The sequence below is a fragment of the Rutilus rutilus genome (genome assembly GCF_951802725.1).
Source record: "Rutilus rutilus genome assembly, chromosome: 2".
Lineage (NCBI taxonomy): Eukaryota > Metazoa > Chordata > Actinopteri > Cypriniformes > Leuciscidae > Rutilus > Rutilus rutilus.
In genome coordinates this window covers 4259491-4284108 of record NC_140210.1, presented here as the reverse complement: position 1 = coordinate 4284108, position 24618 = coordinate 4259491, and the positions used below count along the sequence as shown (strand labels likewise).

Below are 24618 nucleotides of genomic sequence, written 5' to 3'. Positions count from 1 at the left end.
TATTAGAGGGTGGGTAGAAGACCAATGAGGTGGGAGCACCTGTAGTATTTCAAGACCTTTATTTTGGCGTCTGTTTACATGGCTTGCTGAGTGCTGGCTGCGGCGCATTGTGAGTAACCATACACTGGGTGCTTGGGTGGTGGTCATCTAAAATCGTAAGTATCTCATCCCTTTTTCATTTTGGATCTTATAGATCTAGTTTAACGTTTAGTGTTTTTATTGTTAAAGGGAACGGGAACTTCCCCATCTGAAACCCTATCTAGTGGGAGGACGTTATAAAGAGATGCCGCTGTCGTTTTGCTTATTGGGTTTATTTTGATTTTTGTTTTCTTTGGTTTTGGAATTCTAGCTTACTCTTCTTTTGTTTTGTTGTGTGGGATTTCTTTGCAACATCTGTATGTTGGCTATTATTTTTTTGGGTTATTTTCCTCAACATTATTTCATAATCAGTTATGGTTTTCTTTGTGTAATTTATTGTGACCGTTTTGAGCTGGATTGTGTAGGTGACCAATCAGGCAGTGCTCTCTGCGTAGCCATATCTGCTCAGGAGGCAGGAGCGTCCTTGATATGCCTTTTTTTGTGTGTTTGTATGTGTTATTGAGTGTTTGTAGTATAATTATCTCATCTAATCAGTCTTTTGTGTGTCTCCAGGAGCCAGTAGGATTCGATGTGGAACGGGGGAGGCCGGTTGCCTTGACCGAGAGGCGTGTACTTCACAGTGTATGATGTGTATTGGCACAATTGTCTTGTAGTGCTTTGCAGTCTGATTTTGGGGTGAATTTAAGTAGGGTTGGACGACCTCTTACGTGTGCCCGGCCTGCCTTGTTCCTGTGAAGCCTGGCCCTGGAGAAGTATTTTTCTGTGGTGTGAGTTTTAAGGATAATTGTGATGTTTTATGAAAATAAAGTATATTTTGTATTGTGACCCCTGTCTCACTGGGTTATGTCTTTGCCCTCAGTGGGTACTACTTACCTGTGTGTCCTTTTTTTTGGAGTATTTCCCTGGCCCTCCACCAGGGTGGTGTAGTCTGGTGTGAATTTAAGTGTGATCCTAAACTCCTTGTTTATAATATCGCCACAATAAATATAATATATTAGTTTCACCTTTTAATTTGAATTACTGAAATTCACAAACTTTTGCACGATATTCTAATTTTCCGAGTTTCACCTGTAGTGTGTGTGCATAGAGAGAGAGGTCTTGAGAAAGAAAATGAGAGAGCCTGTTGAAGTGAAACCATCCCTCCTTCAGTTGTGATGAAAAGTAACATGTCTTTAACATGATCAGATGAGACTGACCCCTGCTGCGCCGCACATCAAACAACATTTGTGGACTAGAACCTATTGCAAATGTTCAAAGAGCGACTCTGACACTTAACTGAACATGATTAAAGGGCTTTTGTTGATTACACCCAACTAACTAGAAGGTGGGGGACACGTTTTTTTTGTTGTCGTCTCCGTGGCAGATGCTTGAAATTAAACTAGTGGTGAACTGTCAGCCATCAAAGAATTAGCTGTAGCGTAATATATTTCCCCTTCATATTTAATATCATTATCCGTAGCCGTAATGAGAGCGGTGAAACGCTCACCTCCTCCTCTGTCTGACACTGGGCTGGTGAGCGGCAACTCCTGCACATCTGAAATGATCAGCGCTGATCAGAAACACAATTACGTCTTGCTCGCTCATAATACAGCATGGATAAGTGGGTTGGAGAATTCATTTATATACATAAACCCAAAGCTTCTTGACAATAATGGATGCCTTTCATTATTAAAGGACAGATTTTATGGAAAGGGCATTTCAACCACAATGCAGCTTAACTGGAGAAATCTTGCTGATTGATGCAAACTTTAGGAGATTGCATTGAATGCTTCTGGGGAGAGAGAAAAAAATCTTGTCATTTGATTTTCTTCTTCCGACTAATGCGAATTGAGATGCTTCTGCTGTTTTACATTCTGTTTAATGACTGTCTAATTTATTAAGGCACCTATGCAGAGAAGAACCGACAACGACTTTTTGGCATTCACTCGATTTTCATTCATTATTTAATGGTGGATACTAAGAGGGAACTAATTTACCAGTCAGTGTGCAGTGCTTTCAGAAAGCATTCAGGTCCGAACTTCCAACTTAAAGTTTAACCAGACGAAAAACTAAAACTTGAACTGAAAACTTTTTGAATACTTTTGAAGAGATGGAGAAAAAGCCTTAAACTCTCTGTTACCCCTTTGCTAAGTAGTCATCTTTTTTTTGATTGGTGCTCCTCTTATAGTCTCAGCACTCCCACAGATTGTCTGATTTACATTTATGCATTTGGCAGATGCTTATATTTCATTGCATTCAAGACATACACTTTATCACTTCTATCACTTATGAAATGTTACTCAGTTTCCAAGAGTATGGGCACACAGAGTGTTATTTATTTTATTTTTTTATTAAATCTGTCAAGACTTGTTTACAAAAACAATGAGGACTTTGAGGAAGAATTATTCATTGGATTTGCCAAACTTTGCCATGTTAGTGTCAAAAAAAAAAAAAAAAAAACCTTTCTTTGCTATATGCAGCAAGGATAAATAGTTAACTAGTCATCTAACAAGCAAGTAGCCTATTTATGAAGTCTATTATATTCATTTAAAGTTTTACATCATGTTTTTAATGATGTTTATATGTCTATATGGTGTTTTTAATATACTTTAAGACAAACCTTGTGTAAATTTCTCCTAAAAAACGGCTGTGAACAAAAGACAGGCTCAAAAACATGTTTTTAAACCGCCCCTGTTTCCTACATCACAAACATGTAACCAATCCCATCATGAGCGGGGCGGGGCTTTTCCACAGGGAACACTAGAACACCTTATAGCAAGACAGGGCACATATAGCAATATATTGGGTGAATTATGTATATTACGGTGAACTATGTGCCTTTCTCCACTGACTTTCTGATGTTCAAAGCGTTTCTAAGGATACTGATTTCTAGAAGACTCTGAGATGGTGAACGGGAACATGGTTTGCGTAACATTAGCAACACATTATTAGCTGTTTGATTACGTAGTCAAGCCAAAGGCTAATCATATCAATTACCGTCATTTGTCCATTGTTGTAGAGAGCGATAGGCCTACATAAAGGTCATTACCATTCTGATACATTGACTTGTAGACGAGCCTGATTCACTCTTCCTTTTTCTTTCTTCTGAATCAGTTTCTGGTTCAAACATATATGGCTCAATTAAACCAATATTTCCTGTTATTTTGTCATTGTGCAGCGTGCACTACAGTAAAGTTGAGCGAATGGATCATGTAGTCCGAGCTGCTGTGAGTGAGTAATTTGCATATTCATGTATGCTAAATGAAGCACAGGTGTAGAGTGACAAACTATTTTAAGACATGATGAAATGATTTTCACACACAAAAAAAAAAAAACGATCAAAGATTATTGTTAGGGAAGGGGATACAATTATTGACTGAACATTCAAAAGTTTGGGGTCAGTAACTTTTTTTTTGTTAAATTAATACTTTTATATATCAAGTTAAATTGATCAAAACTAAATAAATACATTAATAATGTTACAAAAAAACATTTTTCTTCTGAGCTTTCGAAGAATCCTGGAAAAAAAAGTTAAGCAAATCAGAATATTAGAATGATTTCTGAAGGATCATGTGACACTGAAGACTTGTAAGAGTAATGATGAACACTGAAGAGTAATGATGCGGAAAAGGAAAATTCACTTTGATCACAGGAATAAATAACATTTTTAAATATATTCAAAAAGAAAATAACCATTTTAAAATGCAATAATATTTCACAATATTACTTTTATACTGTATTTTTGATTAAATAAATGCAAAAAGAGACTGACCTCAAATTTTTGAATGGTAAAAATTAGTGAACAAGCATGGCAATTAGAATGTCTTAAGTGCTCTTAGCCAGAATCAGTTGAATGATGCCTCAAGCAAAAAGACTGTCTGCATGTACGGGACTCCCTCCAAATGAAGATGATCAAGATGTTTCTGCTACCGAGTTTCCCTGATTTAATAACATAAAGATGTATCTCACCCAATGGCAAAAAATAATATGAATTGCTCTCAAGCTGGGCAGTGATTTGTAAAATGTTATTGGACGACGAATGTGGGCTTGGGGTCAGATCGCACGCTAGAGAGACACAATGTCAAAACGAGCTCTCTGGGTTTGGCTTGCTGGTGGCAACAGCTGTTGTGTTCGCTGTCCCTGCCAGCGGGTCGTTTCCCAGCCCATCGCCCATCACTCCCTCCAGCGTGGGTGGTTATATCTTTCTGGGACTAAAGCGTAATTGAGAATAATGAATGCTTAATTTTTTTTTACAGAGGGCAATGCGACCACTGTCCTGTCAGAATGATGCAGTGCCACCCATGTATATTCATCAGACATTCACCATGCAGCAAGGGCTTTGAACCTTGTACGTACTATCAGTGCAGGTGATGGACTAATTATCCTGGTGTGCCTGTACAGAGAACTCGGAAAAGATAATGCAAATATAATTTAATATGCCACTGATTAAAGTCAACATGAAATGGCATCCGCATCACATTTACCTTGCTTAATGATTCTGAATAAATGTTGGACGGGACTTGATTGTATGGTGGAAAAGTGGGCGTTACCGACCAGAATGGGTTCAAGAGGTTAAACGGGAAGTTTTGTTTTGTTTTGTTTTTTTGCGCTCACGCTAATTTGCCATGTTTAGTATCTGGCCGTAAGATTCAGGTAAAACATTAAAATAAAATATAAAAACTGTGCTGTATGTTTGCATTATGTGGCCATGCTATTGGTTTTCTATACATACCTTTCAAAAGTTTGAGGTCAGTACAATTTTTTCAATGTTTTTGAAAGAAGTCTCACCGAGGCTAGATTTATTATTTAATGATCAAAATACAGTAAAATTTGTGATATAGTATTAACATTTTTTGATATGTTTATTTAATATATATATATATATATATATATATATATATATATATATACACAGTGGGTACGGAAAGTATTCAGACCCCCTTAAATTTTTCACTCTTTGTTATATTGCAGCCATTTGCTAAAATCATTTAAGGTCTCTTTTTTTTTTTTCTCATTACTGTACACACAGCACCCCACATTGACAGAAAAACACAGAATTGTTGACATTTTTGCACATTTATTAAAAAAAAAAACTGAAATATCACATGGTCCTAAGTATTCAGACCCTTTGCTGTGACACTCATATATTTAACTCAGGTGCTGTCCATTTCTTCTGATCATCCTTGAGATGGTTCTACACCTTCATTTGAGTCCAGCTGTGTTTGATTATACTGATTGGACTTGATTAGGAAAGCCACACACCTGTCTATATAAGACCTTACAGCTCACAGTGCATGTCAGAGCAAATGAGAATCATGAGGTCAAAGGAACTGCCTGAAGAGCTCAGAGACAGAATTGTGGCAGGGCACAAATCTGGCCAAGGTTACAAAAACATGTCTGCTGCACTTAAGGTTCCTAAGAGTACAGTGGCCTCCATAATCCTTAAATGGAAGATGTTTGGGACGACCAGAACCCTTCCTAGAGCTGGCCGTCCGGCCAAACTGAGCTATCGGGGGAGAAGAGCCTTGGTGAGAGAGGTAAAAGAAGAACCCAAAGATCACTGTGGCTGAGCTCCAGAGATGCAGTTGGGAGATGGGAGAAAGTTGTAGTAAGTCAACCATCACTGCAGCCATCCACCAGTCGGGGCTTTATGGCAGAGTGGCCCGACGGAAGCCTCTCCTCAGTGCAAGACACATGAAAGCACACCTGAAGGACTCCAAGATGGTGATAAATAAGATTCTCTGGTCTGATGAGACCAAGATAGAACTTTTTGGCCTTAATTCTAAGCGGTATGTGTTGAGAAAACCAGGCACTGCTCATCACCTGTCCAATACAGTCTCAACAGTGAAGCATGGTGGTGGCAGCATCATGCTGTGGGGGTGTTTTTCAGCTGCAGGGACAGGACGACTGGTTTCAATCGAGGGAAAGATGAATGCGGCCAAGTACAGGGATATCCTGGACGAAAACCTTCTCCAGAGTGCTCTGGACCTCAGACTGGGCCGAAGGTTCACCTTCCAACAATACAATGACCCTAAGCACACAGCTAAAATAACGAAGGAGTGGCTTCACAACAACTCCGTGACTGTTCTTGAATGGCCCAGCCAGAGCCCTGACTTAAACCCAATTGAGCATCTCTGGAGAGACCTGAAAATGGCTGTCCACCAACGTTTACCATCCAACCTGACAGAACTGGAGAGGATCTGCAAGGAGGAATGGCAGAGGATACCCAAATCTAGGTGTGAAAAACCTGTTGCATCTTTCCCAAGAAGACTCATGGCTGTATTAGATCAAAAGGTTGCTTCTACTAAATACTGAGCAAAGGGTCTGAATACTTAGGACCATGTGATATTTCAGTTTTTCTTTTTTAATAAATGTGCAAAAATGTCAACAATTCTGTGTTTTTCTGTCAAGATGGGGTGCTGTGTGTACAATAATGAGGAAAAAAAATGAATTTAAATGATTTTAGCAAATGGCTGCAATATAACAAAGAGTGAAAAATTTAAGGGGGTCTGAACACTTTCCGTACCCACTGTATATTAAAATAAGTGTCATATTTAACAAGCCAAACTTGAAGTGTCATATGTAACAAGTCAAACTTGAACGCAGACCTGCTGGTTCTCATTCATTTTCCACAGCTTCACTTCTGAGTGCAGAAAACTCATGAAGGTGTTTACAAAAAGATTGAGAGCCAGAGAGCCAGAGAGGTCGAGGGAGGAGAAAAAGAGCAAACTATTGCTGTATTACATCGCAAAAGTTCAGCATCTGAGAGGTCAGTCAAAATTTTGTTTGCTTGTTTGTTTTGAATGACCCTTCACAAATTCACAATGCTTTTCTCCGAGCGCCAGCTGCTGCAGTCACTTACAGTAAATATGAGCAGCCCGTGTGATTTCTTGCTCCTCTAAAAAGACCATTTTCATTTCGAGCTGTTATTGTCTGTATACCAATACAACGACTCCAACCCCAATTTAGCCCACGGCTTTGGGAAATAATGTGCGTTTTCACCATCCCTGCAAACGTGAATTCTTCTCTCTCTCTCTCTCTCTCTCTCTCTCTCTCTCTCTCTCTCTCTCTCTCTCTCTCTCTCTCTCTCTCTCTCTCTCTCTCTCTCTCTCTCTCTCTCTCTCTCTCTCTCTCTCTCTCTCCTCTCTCTCTCTCTCTCTCTCTCTCTCCTCTCTCTCTCTCTCTCTCTGTCCCCTATGGAACAGGCATAAAATGCACAAGCGAACATATTGCTTTATACTGTACCATTAAAAGTTATCTGCCCTCCGAACTTGTTAGCGCTAGAACTTTTCAAATCATTCTAGAGACGCATTTGTCACAAAAAGTGGTTTAAAATGCCCCCAAATGAGATTTTCAGGAGGCATCTGTATGAATCTAAGCCGTTGAGTGCACAGTAATGTGACTGGGAATCCACATGCGGATGTTGCGTATCGGCAAGGTAGCATGCTGTGTCAAACTGTGACCAGCCATTGAATTATTTGGAGACATTTAATGTTTCCTAATAGATTTGCCTGATCTATTCCTTCGCTAGCGGGAGCCACAGACCTCAGAGCAGCTTTTCCCATTGCTTCCACCGGACCGTATTCCCTTCGAGACAAATATTAAAACGGATTCAGAGGCAGCTGTGCATGTTATTATGTTGGGTACTCCATTTCCACAGCGTGAATTCCACCACCCGCGGGCTCCGGTCGTTCACGTGTGCTTTCACCGAAAGAAAACTTCAATATTTCACCATTCTGGTTTATTGAGGCCTGGTGCGAGAGGACAAAGAATTAGCGCTGTTCATAGCCATTAGGCTGTTCAGTCATTGCAGATGTGGTCTTTGGTTTTCAAGCAGCCTGCTGATATGCCTTTTAACCTGCAGGAAAAACTAATCCTCTATCTGATGCAAACACATCGCAGGGCAAGCGAGTATTTGGAACAAATCTACTGCATTTAGTCACAGATGCGTCCCAAAATATCACTGCGATGAGTTGAACAATGTGACCTGTCACAAATGACCTTCAAGTATTCAAGCAAATATGTTCTGTTCATTAATGGATTAGGTCATCTGTCTTTATTCACTCGCCCTTTGTGTCGTTCCAAACCTGTATGACTTTCTTTCTTCTGTGGAACACAAAGGTGAATATTGTGCTGGCCGCTGTTTTCATGCAAATAAAATGAATGAAAAGTCTGCAGAAATACCGTAAAAGTCTCTTCCGCTCACCAAGGCTGCATTTATTTGATTCAAAACAGTAAAAAAACTTTTTAAAAAAGTAACATTTTGAAATAGTATTCAAATTTAAAAGATCTGTTTTCTATTTTTTCAGCATCATTACTCCAGTCTTCAGTGTCACATGATCCTTCAGAAATCATTCTAATATGCTGATTATTATCGTTGTTGAAAACAGTTTTGCATACAGTTACATGTTTTATGTATAGTTTTACAGTTTTTTTTTTTTTTCAGTATTCCTTTGATTAAAAAATATATATACTTGAAATATTTTTAAAACACTGACACTTTTGATCAAATCAATGCATCTTTGCTGAATAATGAAAAATAAATAATAAGAATAATAATAATATAAAAAAAGAATAATATTTACTCCATACTTTTGACCATTAGTGTATGTTGGAGCAAGGCTATAGCTCTGACTAAATGTGATTTTGATTTCACCACAGATACTTATGTTACTGATTTAAAAAATTAAAAAAATTAAAAATAAATAAAATTGCAATGTGTAATGTATATGGGAATTATCAGAGATCTCTCTCTCTTTTTTTTTTTTTTTTTTTTTTGGAAATCTTTTTATTCTAATATAAAAAAAAATGTGTCAATAACAGTTCATTTTAAGGTGACATACGCATTAACTGCATGTACTTACTATAGTAATAGCTCAAAATTATGCATACTTTTTACAAGTAACAAACCAAACCCTATAGCCCTAACCGTAACTCTATAGGAAGTATGTGTTAAAGTGTCTGATGTCCCCAGAGTGTGTATGTGAAGTTTTAGCATGTGAAGACATGTTTATATAGCATGTTAAAGTTGTCACTTTTTGAGGGTGAGCAAAGACGCAGCGTTTTTGTGTTTGTCCCTTTAAATGCAAATGAGCTGCTGCTCCCGACACAGGGGGCGGAGCTTTGATGACCTCCTCACACAGACATGCACTGAAAAGTTTTAAAACTTTTAGACTATTATGTTCAAACTGGATTCAGACAAAGATGGAGAGACTCAAGAAGTGACAACATGTAGAATGGACAGGACATTTCTGAATATTTAGTTTAATTTATTTAGCTAATGTGTAGTTATTTTCTAGTTATTGATTAGCATATTCTGTCATGATAATCTATAAATCGTGTTCAGGGGGCGGGGTTTATGTAAATTTTAGGGTTTGTGATGTCACTAATCGAATGTTGTGTACTCTCTACCAGCCGTTTGTGTATAGTCTATAAAAAGCTATTTCTTTAAAAGCAAATATCTCCCTTTGCTTTGAACTTTGAGCGTCGTTGTTTATGCTCAAAAAGGCAACATTACACACTAACTAAAGTTAAAAAAGTGAAATCATATAATCAACCACCCCTTTAATATTACTCAGTACTCATTTGAGTAAGTACAGTGAAACTAATTCACCTTAAAATAAAGTTAAACCCAATTATCTCATGTGTTTTTGTTTACATCTGAGACAAAGTCTAATATACTTTCAGAAGATAATCAACAGTTTTGCAGTCAAAAGTCAGACGTTTCTCATCAAATTCTTCCAAAAACAAATTATTTCAGTTCTGCTATCTACATTATTGTCCCAGCTCTCTGCTCTTTACTGCATGTCAAATATTGATTTAATTTGAACGCTCCCAAATAATTTGAGAGAAACTTTGGAATCAAAATGAAACCTGGTTTCAGACCAGTTTCCTCTGGGATTATAAAGTGTTGCCAGGACTTTTTGTTTGAGCTCATGACAGGACTATTTTTCACCTGTTAGTGGCAAAGCACACCTTCCCTTGACTGTGAATGTTGTTATAAATAGTCAAGAAGCCCTACAAAACGCAGATGTAGCCGACTCGTCTCTGAAGTGCTCGAGTCGCTGAAGAATTGTCAGTGCAAACTGAAACAGACACAGAGAAGCAGTAAAACAGCCCCGGAGAGACATCACCTAACTGGTGTCAGGCACGGATGTGATATGACGTTTTCAGCCGACCGGATGAGAGGCATGTTAGTGATAAAGACCATGCTAACCCGTGACTTTCTTCTGTTGTGTCACAGCAGAGGTGAGGGACCGTCAGCGGGGCTCGAGAAACACCCTCATATGAGAACGCCTCATTCTCCTGCCAGATTTGACACGACAGGTGATGTGAATGAGGTCGTGATGATGTCACTTAAGGCTTGGCATTGGTTCGGCTGGTTTGTTTTTTAATTGTTTCTATCAATTTGTCAATATATGAGGAATGTGATGCAGGCGGTGTTATAGGAGTACTATACTATTATAGTTTTTATTAATATTTTGAGTTAGTCTTTATTTTTATATTTTCATTTTAGCTTAATTTTAATCATTTTGTTATGTGATATAATATAAATATATATATATGTAACAAAATGACTTTTTTATTGTAATATAAATATATATATATATATATATATATATATATATATTATTTTTTCTTGATATAAATAAAATATATTTCACTTAAATATTTTTGTATTATTTTAATATTTTAAATCTATAGCTGAAAAAAAAAATTATACTTCATATATTTAGGCTAACCTTTTAAGTTGGTAATTTGCAATTTTCATCTAATGCATTTTATTTTATCAAAACTTCACCTAAATTAACAAAAATGTTTTAGTTAACACTATAACCCTGGATGCAAGAAAGTTAACAATTTTAAAAGATTTTAGAGAGTAAAAAAAAAAAAAAAAAAAAAAACATAAGAACATTATAAGAATATAAGAAATATAACAAGTCACTACTCTAATTAATTTTTTTTACGAGGAAATTTACAATGGAATTTCCTAGAAAAATTTATAAAAAAACTAAATACTATTTACTACATATTAAATACACACTGAAAACTTTATTTATTTATTTATTTTTTTGCATTTTAAATAATTGTATGTGAAAAATGCATATTTTGGCAGTCCAATCAAATAATTATTCAAAATAAATATGTAAAAAATATAGTTATAATCAATTACATTATTGCACTTTTTTTGGAAAATGTATTAAATGTATTAAAGCAGAATATTTGCATACTATACCAAGTATGCATACTTAACAATTATTATGCAAGTATAGTAGTGTACAATTCCTGACATATCCCACCACAATCTGCATATTGGCCAATCAGAAAACTCTCTGATGACTTTCTGTCAATTACACACTTCACAGCTGTGAAAAGCATTGATTGTTCAGTTAAAACACGTCATCTTAGAAATAATAATCTTGGAAGGACGAGTTGAGCGTTCTGACCACGATCTTGACCACTTTTCCCAGTTGTTTTTGGGGTAAAGGAGAAAATATGGTATTGCTGTGATTACTCAAGAGTTGCCATAAAGTGGTGCAAGAACTCATGAGATTTCGTCATGTGCATGGGCAACAATAGCAACCCTAATATTGTGCCATAATTATATTTCAACAGGCGAGCAGGCTTGTTACGTTGGGATTTGACTAAATGCTGCATTGATTTCTGGATGCAGGAATATGATTTCTCTGTAGTAATATATTTCTGTGTTCATCTTTCTTCAGGGTGACTTGAGCTTTTTGATTACAGTGCCGAGGAAATGGCCATAAATGGAAAAATCACTGACAGGTAGCGATTTGGCATTATGTTTTATTGTAATTTATTTTCTTTGCATATGAAATGTGTTGCTCCCCAAGTGAAATATCGCTTGGCTCTCTCCTCCTCGCATGGATATTTATTCCGTTCTAACCTTTCACAATAATGGAGGGACTAGGGTAGGTTTCCGGGTCTATCAATTTGGCCAGAGAATGAATGTGTCAAAGCTGCCTCAGAGCTGAAAATGAAGGAGAAAATGAACTGACTTCAGTCAAATTTTACTATGTAAATATGAAATGTAAGAGTCAAAAGTCAATAGTTGCAAATGTAAGCAGTACAGCTTAAATATAAGTTTTCTGGCCTAAATATGTATAAAAAAAAAAAATAAAAAAAAAAAATATATATATATATATATATATATATTTTTTTTTTTATATATATATATATATTATATTTTTTTATATTTATATATATATATATATATATATATATATATATTATAAAATAAAACAAAATACCCTATAAAAGTTGCTAAATTGCTTGAAATCTATAAATAGTCAAATAACAATCATACAATCCACTATATACAACCACAATATATACAGTATATATTTCAAACATCCCAAGAGGAAAGAATCTTTTTTTTTTTTTTTTTTAAAGTTTCATATCCCATAATTCATGTTACCTTAATCAATAGTGGTGTCTTGAACAACAGCATTTCCATATTTGATTTTATGCAGCCTTTGACCAATTCCTGCTTACAGGAAAGGTTATTATGATAGATTACATGAATTTCTCTGTGATATTCATAAATATGGGTTGCATAAATCTCACATAATTATTTATTGATTAGTGTCAGTGAAGAAGCAAAACTAGGAATAAGTCTCAGCAGCCAGTGATTACATGCAAGTGATTTTACGCAGTTCTACCTGAATTTGCTTTGATCTACATCCTTCATAAATATGTTAAAATGAAATAAATTGCTGTGGAAGAACATGGCTACACTTTTGCAGAAAATTATAACACATGCATCTGGCTCCACTTAACTGTCAGTTACAGCAATTAAAGTATTGGCAATGTAATTGTACTTTGATCTACCTGTGTGATGCTTTTGGGAAATTTTATACCACACTTATATACAAGGATCATCTAACAGCTGTTTTTGCTTGATTCTCAACTGAAAAGTACTTCAAATCACTTTGGCTGTTACTTAATCAGTAAGTGTCCCTTGTCTGTGCTTAAAGGGATGGTTCGGAGTAAAATCAACCTAGGGTCCTTTTGCACCATGACCTCGAGCCAAACACCCCCCCAGAAGCCTTTTTTCCCTTGGTCAAACATTATTAAAGTTAGAGCTTATTTAGAGATATCAGCCGAATGGCTTATTGCAGGCGCTAATGGATCCAAGGTTGTATCTCGTAAATTACCCCACTAATAATAGTACAAATGGGTTCTGTACTCATAAAACGAGGCATTGGAAAGTTTGTAAGTACATCAGGAGTTTATTTAAATAACACTTGCCTGACGGCTAATGCTACTGCTATCCCGGACGTCGACGTCACTTCAGTGGTTTGCAAGTAAAAGTCCTGGCAGAAAGCGATGCATAACGACGAATTATTATTTTATATAGTGTTAACTAATAATTGTTGCAAACTAGTACTACCAACAAAATATTAGTGCATTCCTGGAACTGGGCGTCGTTATACTACATCCTTATGCATCGCTTTCTGCCAGGACTTTTACTTGCTTTTCCCAAACCCCTGAAGTGACGTCGACGTCCGGGATAGCAGTAGCATTAGCCGTCAGGCAAGTGTTATTTAAATAAACTCCTGATGTACTTACAAACTTTCCAATGCCTCGTTTTATGAGTACAGAACCTATTTGTACTACTGTAGAAGTTTGGTACCATTCTGGGCATTATTAGTGGGGTAATTTACGAGATACATCATTGGATCCATTAGCGCCTGCACTAAGCCATCCGGCTGATATCTCTAAATAAGCTCTAACTTTAATAATGTTCGACCAAGGGGAAAAAAGGCTTCTGGGGGGTGTTTGGCTCGAGGTCATGGTGCAAAGGACCCTAGGTTGATTTTACTCCGAACCATCCCTTTAATAGGAAAAATCAGTAAAAATAAAAAAGTGAGTGAAATGAAAATCTTTTGATTATTTTCTTTCAAACCAACATGACCTTCCTTTTTTTATGTGGATGCAAAGGAGATGTTTTGAAGAATCTTTTAATGCAAAAGTTATCACGTTTTAGTCCTTAACCTCTTTACAATTCCACTTTGAAGACAAGTAATTTAATTCTGACCATTTTGTGTCTGATGAAATGTTGTGGGTTTTAAAGATTACAGTACAAACGAATAAAGATAGATTGCAGCTCGTCTTGGAACATGTTGCACATGACGCGTGGGCTGCCGTACAGCATGCAGTTTCTCCATGTAACTAAGAGTCGTTCAATCACTCTAAAGTGAGCATGAACAAGTGTGTACGGCTGTCTTTCCTGACGAGTGAGCAGGCAGAGAAAGAGTTATGAATGCTGGCCGGGTGAGCTGACCTCATCTGCAGGAAATATGCACTAGATTTCTGTGCATCACCCTCGTTGGCTGAACCCTTAGGATGAAATATTACCATGACTGACACCCCTGAATGCCTCTGTACACAAACAACAACTGGGTGAATCTCACAAAAATCTGTCAAGAACATGCACAGATCTTATTTCACCCCCAAATCAACAGAAATAATTAGTAAATGAAAGAAAGTGAAGCATTTTTGGGAATATTAATGTATAATTAACATTTATAATTAACGTGTATGTATGTATTTATTTATATTTAATTTGTTTTGTTTTATTTTATTTTATTAATCATCAGTTACAGCAATTAAAGTATGTATTTGTAGTTTTATCTACAAATATGACACTTTTGGGATATTGTATATCACGATTATATAAGGATCTTCTAACATTTAATTTAATTTAATTTAATTTAATTTAATTTAATTTAATTTAATTTAATTTAATTTAGTTTAATTTTAGTTTAGTTTAGTTTAGTTTGGCATTTTTATTGAGAGTTTGTGAGAATTTGAATTGCAACTCTTGAATGGCCAATCATAGGTCTCTGTCTGACCAGTGGCAGTTTATATTCCCAGAATGCCTCACTGACAAGTGCCGCAAGGGCAGCCCAAAATATATTCTCAATGCAAATGAATCTTTAATCATTTTTGTCCCTCCGGTGAAAATAAGATCGAGTTGTTCTTTAGCCTGAGGTTGACTGAGCCAGACAAAACATTCTCGTCCAGATTCTTGCTCATGGCGTCTTTTTTCACAAGAACAACCAGAAAGTATTGTAATGCTGTGCAGTACGGGGTTAATTTGAACTTGCATTTCAATGAGGAAACACCTCATAATCTTGCAAATGTTGTATAGCTGTAATGAAGTATTTAGATAATGTCCATATGTCATTAATTTTAAACAACTTTAAAATATACCAAAGTTTTTTTTTTCTTCTGAGAGCAATGCAAATACTGTTCATGATTTTGCTCAGCTGGAATGTATTTTTTATTATAATTTCTTGACTATGTGTTGATTTACTTTACAAATGACTGAACTCTAATATTTTACTAAGACATAAGTTATGAGCCACGTGCTACAGTGATTTTACCATGCTTTATTTTAAATGGGTTTAAAGGGTTTGCATGTTTGTCAAACAGTGTTGTAACTATAATTTTATTTAACATGCGACCTTTACCAACATCATTACTGAAGATGTAGTGTACTTCATGCCATGTTAATGCTTCTTCTTTATAGTTTAAATGTGCCATTATCTCAGGGCTGGATTAAAGCTCAAAGCAGTCAAGCCTCGGTCTGGCAAGGGTTTCTAAAGCCTCACATGGCCCAAAACTGCCAAAGAAAATTGAAAACAAGAGCCCTGAGCGAAAGCTGACCACTAAAGCCCTCTGGTTTTTCAGCACATGAGCAGATATTTGGACGGGTGGCCTGCAAAGACATGCGGTCTGCTGTCAAAAAAAAGTTCAAATGATGTGAAATCTGTGCACACCATATTAGCATTTCCTTTCAAATATTCGATGAAGCAGCGGGACGCCAGCCTATGCTCAAGACAGGAGTCCGCCCACAACAACAAATCAAGTGAAATCTGTTCATTCGGGGGAACCTCTAATCAAATCCCTCATTCAACGCATGCAGGCGGATGATGCCAGATTTCCCAATTTGTTTTCAACACCTCTGTCTTCCTTCATATTGCTGTGTGTCAGACTCTCAAGGCACACAGCCTGTCTTACACATCCACCATTTGTCAGGATGTGGGCCCCCGGGGGTCCGTCTTTAATCAAATCATGTCCCTGTCCCTGTGTGTTCATCCTGAACGTGGCTTTCTTTTGGCTGGCCTGGTTTGCGACCTAGAGGTCTCAATAACCTGAACCGAAGATTAATCCATGTTTCAGGCTCTGATGACTTGTCAGTCAAATTGTGCCATTAACTAAATCTGGGTCATGATGGCGCGCTTCAGATAGCGGTCCCATCTCATGCGTGACACTTAGAAAGAGAGATCCGTCATGACTCTGCAATGATGAAAAACGCTATTTATAAATGTGGTCATAAGCTTACACTCTAGCAAAAACATGGATATACTGTAAAGAATGTATATTAAAAATATGCTTTATATTAATTTTTCTCTATCTTTATTATTCTTTACTCTGAGTTTCATATATGCAAAATGCTTGTCATGTATATGTTTGTGTGTAGCCTATAAAAATAATAATACAATAAAATCTTTAAAATATGCTTTAAAATTGATTACATTTTAAAGCAGTGAAATCAATTACATACACTGTATGAACTGAGTAAATGTAAGTAGATCTGAGTAACGTTCATTGCATTTGGTACATTAACAAATTAAATTGAGTAGAAATAATTGGGGGAAAACATAAAAATAAACAATATTCATGAGTCATATTAACTTTTTTTTATTTTCTCTAAACCTTTGTAAAAAATATTCCATACAACCACCGGTATACATGACAATGGCCTTTATTGTCGATGAGTACAGCAATACAGCATATTTTATACTGTTTTAATGTGTATACAATATTGCCTACATTTAAACTCCTGTAACACACATTTTAGAAGTAAAAATTAAATATTTAAACACTTGAAAGTAATTAAAGTGTAAAGAAGAGAGAACTGTTCTGGAGACCGGAGAGTTCAAACAGCCCACGCTCACTCAGCCGTTGAGTTGTGGGGGAGGGGTGCATTGTTTTAATTGAGTAAACTTACTCAGTTTCGTGTGTGTGTGTTAAATATTAATAATATTGATTTGAATTAAGTAATATTTGTGGTTCTTGAAACAGATCAGTTTAATTCTCCATTCTCAAATATTTAAATGGAAATTTCATGACTATATTAAATATATTTTAAATAAATATTTGGTTAGTCAAATACTAAATTCTTTTAGTGAAAAAAAAACATACTAAAATATAACTGTAAATTTCAGACAAAATTAACTGTTGGATTTTTGGTATGTTCAATCAAGTAAATGATATTCAGAGATTTTATTAAGTTAATAAAGTTAATTATTACTGTGATATTTACTAAGCCACACTGAATCATTTTTTTGAGAGTGTGGTAGTTGCGTAGGCTGTCAGTGGAAGGACAGAAATCTCTCAGATTTGTTTTAAAAATATCTGTATGTGTTACATATATGAACGAAAGTCTTTTTATTTTTGGGTGAACTATCCCTTGAAAATGCTTTCTTTGATGTTTCTCTGCTTGTTCTTGTTAAGAATTTGGTGGAAACAACTTCAACATCAAACCCACTTCAATTTCCTATTGCACGCTCCTGGTTTTATTGTGCGTAAATATTTGACCATATTAAAATGCAAAAATGTCTTGCAAAGTTCTTCACGAAAGGCACAATTTCTGCTTCATCTCGCCATCCTTCCCACATCTGAAGAAAGTGAAGTGGCTGGAGGAGACTGGTAGGTTCTGGAGGATTGTGGTGCTTTAGGGAGTTGATGGATCGGGACTCTCCTTTTCTCTCTCGTATGGAGATGATCAACCGGGGTGTCAAACAGAGTCTCCAAACCAGGTACTGGATCAGAGGCTTCCAGCTGATGTTTCACCTCCCCGCGGAAACGATTGGACCTCAGTGTCAAACACCCTCTTGATCTGTGGCTGAAGAAGTGAGCACCTGAGTGGGAGCGTTTCTGGTGAGCGAGACCAGTCGATGTCACTGCAAAAGCTGAACACTCTCCTTAAGGTATATATATATATATATATATATATATATATTTCCTTCCTTCTGTTTTTACTATAAGAACCTCGCTCACCCCCGAAACATCTCTTCCCAGCTTAAATACAACAGAATAACATAGCATCTGGTTACAAAGGCAAAATATAACAATTATGTCATTACACCTTTTCAAGGCATGCATACCAAAACATAAGTACTGATGATAAAAGTATCATTATTACAGTATAAATGCATACATAAAAGAGAAAGAAAAAAATATTTTGCCATTCGGTGAGACCGACTACACTGAGGTCAAAACAGCAAACACAGCGTCACAAAAAGGTGTAAAGAGAGAGAGATACATAGAAAATAAGTTAACAACTGGGTAATTCTTTCAGATTTTTTAAATATGACAAAATAGGTTCCCATTTCAAATAAAATCTGTCCACAGATCCCCTCATATGAACCCTGTGAAGCACTTTAAATTGTATGAGCCCTAACCTAACAGAGGATGATGATGAGTGGACCTTTTTAAGCGCCTCCCTCCAAAAAGCCAACTTTATGGCCAGTTAATTTTCCCATCTGGAATTAATTTTGTCCAGATTGTACCCTTTCAAATATATGAACTGGGAATATAATGTGGAAATCAATCCTTTATTATTAAAATTGAGAGTAAGGCTATCTAAGGGCGAGGTAGGCGGAACATCAGGGAAGGGTGGAAATTTGTTCTTAACAAAATTATGAATCTGAAGATATCTAAAAAAAATGGCTTTGTGGGATGTGGGAGGCAATCTGCAGAGGTTCTCGAAACTAAATAATCTTTGATGCATATTAACCTGGAAGTTACCCACTGTCTAAATGATGAGTCTATGTAGAGGGAGAGAATACATTATTTTTGCAAACAGAACCCAAAACTAAATTTATAGTGACAACGAGTAAGAGTAGAAAGTACTACAGGGTTAGATGTGAAATGAGAAGCTTTCAAAGGTAGGGAAGAAAACACTTAAGCAGGGAGAGAGAAAGACATGTTTGTGCTTCAATTAAACTCCAATTTGTTTCTAGGCAATGAAGCCAAAATAATATTTTCAAACTTGGGAGGCCTAAACTTCACGGGTCCTCTGAAGAATATGTTTGTAAACTCTGGGGATCTTATTTTCCCAAATGAAAGAGGATATAGTTTGATTAATTGAACGGAAAAAAAGGATTTGGGCAACAACAACAAAAAAACGGTAGGGACTGAAACAAAGGAACTTGGTGTCACGGTCACTACATTTCCCATCATCCTCCCTGGCCCTCACCTGCACGCTCTTCCTCTGTTCATTGTTCAGTTTCTTGTCATTCCTTCATTAGTCAATTTGGTTCAGCTGTATCTTGTTGGTTTCTATGGTTACTGTCATTGAGTTAATTTGCCCCAGCTGTGTCTTGTTTCCCTGATCTGTTCTCTGTGTATTTAAACCCTATGTTTCTCCCTGTTCCTTGTCTTGTATCTTTTACTTTAAGATGATGTGTGGTTATGTTTTCTGGTTTTATTTCTGAATTAAAGTCTCCTACTGAATCTCCTTTGTCGTTGAACCACCTCAGCCGTAACACTTGTGTTTTTCTATTATTATAGCTTAAGTAAGGGGAAGACTACGCCACCTTTCTAACTCTGCCTTTACTTCTTTGAACTGAGCTTTATAATTGGCTTCAAACAAAGAAGAAAAGGAGCGCGTCATATGAATTCTAAGATATTTAAAGCCGTTTGGAGAAAACCGAAAGGGTAATGATTCTTGTTGAATTTGTAATGCCAAATCATTAATAGGGAAACTTTTTTGGAAATTTTATTTGGATCCCGAAAAGGTACCAAACCAACCTAATAATGATATAAAGGACAACTAGATATGGGGTCACTGATGTAAAGCAAAAGGTCATCGGGGTATAAAGAAACCCCCTGGAATGCTGTGGCTGTTTTCAAAGCTATTGAAAGAGGCTCAATCACAATGTCAAAAATGAGTGAGGACAGTGGGCATCCCTGACGAGTCCCTCGTGTTAATGGGAAAAAGTCTGATCGAGAATAATTAGTCTGAATTTATGCCGAAGGGGAATGCTAAATTATTTTGATCCAAGACCAAAATATTACCAAAACCAAACTTTTTTTTAAGACTGCAAACAAATATGGCATCCAAGGAGATAACTACCTCCGCGTGCGGAGAAGTATCAGAAAGATACATTACGTTAGCGAGTCTATGAATATTATAGAAAGATTGGCGACCTTTAATAAATCCCATTTGATCGTCTGAGATCATCGAGGGGAGGACATGTTCTAAACAAAATGGCAACGCTTTAGCTAAAATTTTGATGTCAGTGTTTAAAAGAGATATAGGACGATACGATTCACACTGGGTAGGGTCTTTATCTTTTTTAAGAAGGAGTGTAATGGATGCTTGCGAAAAAGATTATTTAAAAACTTCAAAGAATTGGTGCAAGTTTCTCCATAAAAAAAATTAAAAAAAAAATCAATAGGATACCCATCAAGGCCTGGGGACTTACCACTCTTCAGTGCCATAATGGCCCTACTAATTTCTTCTATCTCGAGGTCGCATTCTAAATCTACTGCCTTATCTGATTGCAAAGTAGGAATATCTAAATTGTTTAAGAAATTTTCCAAATCCGTTGGATCTGAAGGGAATTCAGAAGTATATAATGAGTAAAAGGTTTTGAAATTTGTATTAATTTCATTTGGGTTGCTAACTAAAGTTTGATTAAAGGTGCTATAAGCGATCTCGGTTGGCGTAACCCTTTTGTTGATGTTTGAATTATTATCAAACAAAACGGAGGCTAGCTAGACCCTCCCTCCTCCGCGCACTAACCCCCGAACCCCACCCCCACATCATTCTTGTTGGTTATTGGCTGGAACAGTTTGTTATGTTTCGTGGTGCGGGTCGCTCTGTTTGTTGCTCAGTTTGTTTTTGCTGCAGTTTGTGGAGCGTGGGCTGTCTGCAGAGACCGTGTTTTTTTACAGTGTGTTCAGGGGACAGGCAGCTAGCGGATAGTGAAGAGATGTTTGCGGTATGTGAAAAAAAATGTTTTAGCCTAAAAAACGCGTGAGATCGCTTATAGCACCTTTAAAGTCTTTTATCTGAGAAATAAGAGGGGAGGCGGTTTGACGTTTCAGCTGATGAGCCAAGAGCCGACTTGATTCGTCTCCATATTCATAGTAAAGACCACGCGTCCTCATTATTAATTGTTCTGTATGAGAAGTGGATAAAAAAAATTCAACTTTGTCTGCAAATCAACTCTCTCTTTTTTTTATGTAATTTAGCTGTGGGTGATTCAGAATATTGGAATCTAATTTAGACTGTGAGAGTGCTTGCAGTTCATTCTTACATTCTTTATTAGCATATGCTGTATAAGATAATATTTGACCCCTCAAGTAGGCCTTTAAAGTCTCCCAGAGTAATGAGTAAGACATAGGGTGCTTCCCAATATCCCTCCTCGTCTTCACATCTCTCACAATAATCTTAATTTATACTTTACCTCTGCAGTTTATATAAACCACATATTTCAATGGGGTATCTTGCTTTATTATTATATATTATGAATTTCTTAAATAACCAAACTAATACAACATAAGGGCAGATCCTTTGAGCGCTGCTGATGATGCTATGAAGTGACGCCTATGATGTTCAAAGGGAAGTGTAGGTCCAGCACCACAGGTGTTTGATCAGATACAACTATAGCTGAGTAGTCAACTTTCTTAACCATTGATATAAAGAAGTTGTCTACAAAACAATAATCTAGTCTAGAAAAGGAATGATGGACATGGGAATAAAAGGAGAATTGTCTAGTCAACGGGTTTAAGAATCTCCAAGGATCCACACAGCCGTTATGTAACATAAATAAAGAAAAGGCCATTGCCATATCAGAAACATTACTACTAGTGCTGGATCTATCCAGCTGAGGATCGAAAACAACAAATGATGTGTATTAAGCTTGGGAATTAATGATAGGAGGCTATCTGCAAACTGAGCATCGTCCCAATTGGGAGTGTAAACGTCAACTAAAACCTCTGGGACTTGAAAAAGAGACCCAGAGACAATAATGTAACGACCATTAGGGTCACAGATTGTGTCAGAAGGTATAAACTGTACTCTCTTATTCGTTAAAATTGCCACACCTCTTGATCTGCTATTAAATTTGGAATGAAAAATTTGACTAACCCATACCTTACGAATTCTATTATGATCATCCAGTCTTAAATGTGTTTCTTTTAAAAGTAATATATTTGGTTTGAAAGATTTAACATGGGAGAAAACATTTAATCCCCTGACATTCCATGTCATAAGCATTACAGGATGACCTCTATCTTCATCACCAATATTAACTGTATGATACAGAAATTAGAAGCATGCAAGGATTTTGATCTAAAACAAATTGTAGGCATGTGTGGCAACCCGGAGGTGTATTTGAAGGATAATTTGCCAACTACGCCACTCAGGGAGTTACACCCAGAGAATTTAGTGTCTTTTAAAAGGACACGCAAGTTCGTTTCATCAATAATCGCTCAGAGACATGGGTAACAATACAAAACGGTTGACTTTATTAAGTTACACAATCACTTTAAAACAATCATTAAAATATATCAGGCCTCAGCCGAGCACAGCTCATCATAAAGGTTTGATTCTAGAAAGGTCACAGGGACACTAGCTAACTGGGGCTTACCAGCAGGGTCAGGCTATCAGAGATTAGGCTGCCTATAGCAAAAAAATCATTCCTTTCACCAGTGCACGCACACACACGCACTCACACCATACTCCACGGATGGACACGGCACACTGTGAACACCACCACCACTTAGAAGGGAATAGAGCCGGCCTCCCTGCCTTTGGCACCCAGATCCTGCGACACAAGAACAGCACAATCTTAATAAGAGTCACTAAAAATGCTCACAGAATAAGTAAGGCAAATTGCCCTGTGTCGCTTTACATTAAACAACAAAACCCAAAATAAGAATTAACAAAACTGGAAAAGAAATGTACAAGGCCTAGTTGCCCTCAAATTACAAGTCAAATTAAACAAATAAATTAAACAAAAAGAGTTAAAGAAATACAAAAGCAAAACAATGGATTTTAGTTTACAGAAAAATAACCCAAAATGATCTCAACAGTTTGCAGGAAATACACTAAACTGGGTTTAACAGTTTGCAGGAGAATACAGCAAACTGGTTTTAACAGTTTGCAGAAAATAAACTAAACTCAATCAGTTTACGATAATTAACTAAACAGCAAAACAAAATACAAACTAGAAAAATACAAAAGAAAAATTACATTTAATAGGATAAATCAAATAAGCCACACAAAATAAATGCACTGCAAAACAAACCCCAAAAAGGGATAAAGCTCTTTGCGAACTAGAAAACCAAATAATAGAAAACAAACTAAATTAGAATATGCACAGGCAAAGAGTATCACTTCTATTCAAATGTAAATAAAGACGACTTAAACAAAACAAAAGAAAATAGCAAATGTAAAGCAAAATCAACACAAAACAAGACAGAAACGTTATCAGTCGTGCAGCAGTATTTTAAAACCGTGGGCAGGACGTGAAACGCGCCCAACTAGCAGTCACAGCAGTGTGCGGGATCTGCAGGAGAAACGAATCCGTTGGTTTGAACCATACGGGAGGAAATAGCGATCAAGCAATCAGCTTACGCTTTCCAACGTTTCAGAGAGAGCACCTGAAATAAAATAGAATGTCACCATTCAATATTACGATGATAGAGTCTCACCGAACCTAGTAAACGCCTGTTGGACATACCAATGACGAATGATGCGTGCATACTCAAGGAGCGCACACACCCAATAACGGCAGTCACAGCAGTAGTGCGAGATCCACACGAGGGACGGAACAGCTGACTCGCACTTTACGAGAGGAAATGGCAATCACGCAATCAAGAGCTTACTAAGGTGTGAGAAAACACATGCAACCAGGGACAATTAGTTACTGATTTTAGAAACCATCTCATAAAGTCACCAAGCATTCCTACCTCTCTAATGTCCACACCTAATGCCGGGAGCAGCCACAGTAACGTCATTGCGGCGCACCAATGACGTCAACAAATGACGTTGACCTCAAGCACCAGTCTGTCGCACTTTATATCCCCATGGGGACAGCTAATTGGCTTACGATCCACCTATAATTATAAGGGAAAGTAAAGGGCTTTCCCACCACACATGCATTGTAAATGACAAAAATAAAATGCAAGAAACCAGAGGTAAACAATGCTGTCAACCACCCTTCCCAACCCCAACCAAAAAAAAAAAAAAAAAAATGTGTCTACTCACGCCATGCTTAACCCGGAAGTCCCCTTAAGGTATATTAATGTAAATATGAAGTTATATTTAAATATTTTAGAAAATATTGTTTCATGATTCTGTGGAAGCTTGTTTCCGCCACAAAATCAAAACATAAAAGATCATTGCACCATTTCATCTCACAATCCTGATTTTTTTTTTTTAAATATAATTATGAGTTTATATCTTGCAATTCTGTTTTTATTTTT

At 36.7% G+C, this 24618-nt stretch overlaps 1 long non-coding RNA gene across 1 annotated transcript; it reads right to left on the bottom strand.

Annotated features, from left to right (window-relative positions):
- Positions 1-22633: 22633 nt before the first annotated feature.
- Positions 22634-24417, bottom strand: LOC311286701. Its single transcript, XR_014626622.1, has 2 exons — positions 24103-24417; positions 22634-24017 (listed from the first exon to the last, which is right to left on the bottom strand). It is a non-coding gene; the product is annotated as an uncharacterized lncRNA (long non-coding RNA).
- Between the last annotated feature and the right edge of the window lie 201 nt (positions 24418-24618).